At 42.9% G+C, this 2,783-nt stretch overlaps 1 non-coding gene across 1 annotated transcript; it reads left to right on the top strand.

Annotated features, from left to right (window-relative positions):
- The first annotated feature begins 302 nt into the window (after positions 1-302).
- On the top strand, positions 303-375 carry TRNAK-UUU (transfer RNA lysine (anticodon UUU)). The gene has a single exon. It is a non-coding gene; the product is annotated as a tRNA-Lys (tRNA).
- Positions 376-2,783: the final 2,408 nt, after the last annotated feature.

The following is a 2,783-nucleotide window of genomic DNA, read 5'->3' as shown; positions in this document are numbered from 1 at the left end:
GGCAAAAGCAACTTGGAGGAAGCAGAAACCATGCAAGGAGGAGGGGGGGGAAGCTATCAGTCTAGCAGGGAGGAGAAGATAGTCATCAAAAAAAGGAATGAAACAAAAAAAATAACAAATAGCTCTTGAAAGCTAAAATTATGCAGAAATGAAAATACAAAGGCAGAAAATAAAGTTGAGTGAAATCTTCCAGAAAGTAAAACAAAAGACAAAGATGTGAGGAAAATAGGAGAAAAAAATATAAGATCTTGGAGGACTAGTCCAAAAGGTCCAACATGCACACAATAGGAGTTTCAGGGAATTCCCTGGTGGTCCAGTGGTTAGGACTCTGCACTTTTACTGCTGAGGGCTCCGGTTCAATCCCTGGTCAGGGAACTAAAATCCCACAAACCACGTGGCAAAAAAAAAAAAAAAAAAAAGGTAGGAGTTTCAGAAGTGGGGTGGGAAGAGAGAAAATCATGAAAGGAAAAACTGAATAAAAATTTTCAAAACTGCAGGACTCAAGTTGAAAGGGGCCATCAGGTGCCCAACAATGTGGATAAAATAAGCCCATACGAAGGCACATGGTCCCAAAGCATCAGAGCACTGGGAACAAGAGGAAGTTTCCACAAGCTTCCAGATTTCATACGAAGGATCAAGAAGTAGAATGGCTTAAAACTTAACAGCAACACTGGAAAACTAGACAACAAGGAAGCAATGCCTTTAATATTCTGAAGGAAATGATTTCCAACTTGTAAGTCTTTACCCAGCCAAGCTATCAATTATGTGTAGAGATTAAATAAAAGTACTTTCAGACATGTAAGATGTCAAAAAAAAATCTACCACCCAGGTGTATTTCTCATGAAGACACTGGAGATGTGTTTCAGCAAACAAAGGGAGTAAACAGAGAAAGAGAAACATGGAACAGAGGAAACAGGAGCTCCAACAGGGGAGAAAGGCAGAGAGAATGTCCAGGATGCTGGACCAGGAGGTCCCAGATAACAACCAAGCCGCAGGCTGAGAGGACGCACAGCTCAGACCAGAACTGGTCAAAGAAATGGAAAGTACAGAATTCACGGTATGTCTGAACACCTTGAGAAGAGATTTAGACAATTGGCAGAGAGTTTGGTGTTGGGTTGGTGATAAGTCCATAGAAAATCAATGAAATAAAAAAGCCAAGACAATAATGAACTGCATGGAAGATTGGGCAAGAAAGGAAAAGTAAGCCTAAGAGATTAGATGATCCTGCTGTCAAGGGACTTATAGAGGCGTCATAATGTGAACATTGCAGGGTGATCTCACCAAAACCATTACCATCTCCTGGGAGGAGAGGGAATGGGGTGGCCGGGGGGAGGTGACAGAGGAAAATCATTGTCATCTACAGGAGGAAACCAGTAGATAGTGCCTAAAACTGAAAAATCAGGAAGTTGCTACAAGCTCCATATTTAAAAGATAAAAGATAAATACCAAAATAATGGACTGAAAAGTTGAAAATTTTTGCCTCTGGGGATAGAAAAAAGAGAGAGGGACTCTTTCTGGTAACAAGCTTCATAGACATATTAGGCTCTTTAAATTAGGTATAACTTTGATAAAAATAAAAACAAATTGTACATTTTTTATATTGGGCATTTGAACAGAAGGATTTATGAAGTCTCTTTCAGCTATAACCGTCCGTAACTCGAAGTTACTTTTTTAGGATCACAATAAGCAGCTTTCTTGAACTTGAGGGCTTTCAGGGTCACTTGTCGATTGTGAAATGACCCCCTTAAGTCAGCAAATAGATCAGATTCTCATTTCTCTGTGTGCTTGGTTTTTGGGTTCATCTTGGCATGGCTGCCCTGAGCCATGTGATTCGGTGGTAAAGCATAGGACGGACGAGATTTGGAGGCAGGTCAGCTTTCTGCAGACTCCCCCCAGCTCCTACCCCAGATGGACCCCTGAACCTGGCCGGTCAAGGGCAGCTCCTGCCCCCACTGGGGACTCTCCTAGCCCCGCCCTCCCCAGCACTCCCTCTGCATCCTCACAGAGCTGCCCAGTACATTCCCTGCAACAGCACAGAACCAGCTCAATCAGGCACCAGCCTCGTCTCCACCACCTGTTCACCACTGGCAAGGCATCTGTACCCACTTCACATCCACAATGTGTGCTGGGGGCTGTGGCCTTGGGCTGACTCACTGCCAGGAAAACGTGGCCGCTTCCAGCCAGCGAACGGATGACACCAGGAGCCACCAGCTTGGCCATCCAGTGAACACAGCAGCCAAGCTTTTCTCCACCGTTGAGTTAGCATTTATTACTCTTAAAATAAGGCAGTGTCGTGCAGCATTAATTCAGGACAAGGAGCTGCAAATTCCAGGCCCTTTTGAAGGCTTGTTTTCACAATGAATTAATGGGTCTTAATTTAACAGGACATCGACAAACTGGGCTGTTGGAAGAATTCCAAGAAGCTGCTTTCTGCCCTGGTCCTGACCCTCTGCAGCCACTACACCGACTGACCGACTGACCACAGCACCACAGTGCAAAATAGTAACAGTAGTAGTGAATATTCACCGAGTGCTTCCTATGTGTCCAAGTGTGGTGCTAAGTGCTTTATATGCATATGAATTTAATTTATAATTAAATTTATAAATTTAATAAATTAATTTTATGCACTTAAATTTCATAAAAAGTCTTTGAAGTAGACACAGTTACTATCTTCACTTTACAGAAGAGAAAATAAGTTTACCAAGGCAAATTTGCTTAAGATCACATGGGTAGGAAGTGATAGTGCCAAAGTGTGAACCCATGTATTGGTAGAAGTCCCCAGA

The sequence above is a fragment of the Eubalaena glacialis genome, chromosome 19 (genome assembly GCF_028564815.1).
Source record: "Eubalaena glacialis isolate mEubGla1 chromosome 19, mEubGla1.1.hap2.+ XY, whole genome shotgun sequence".
In the NCBI taxonomy this organism is placed as follows: domain Eukaryota; kingdom Metazoa; phylum Chordata; class Mammalia; order Artiodactyla; family Balaenidae; genus Eubalaena; species Eubalaena glacialis.
Note: the sequence above shows the minus strand (reverse complement) of the source record. Positions and strands in the feature narration are given on the sequence as shown.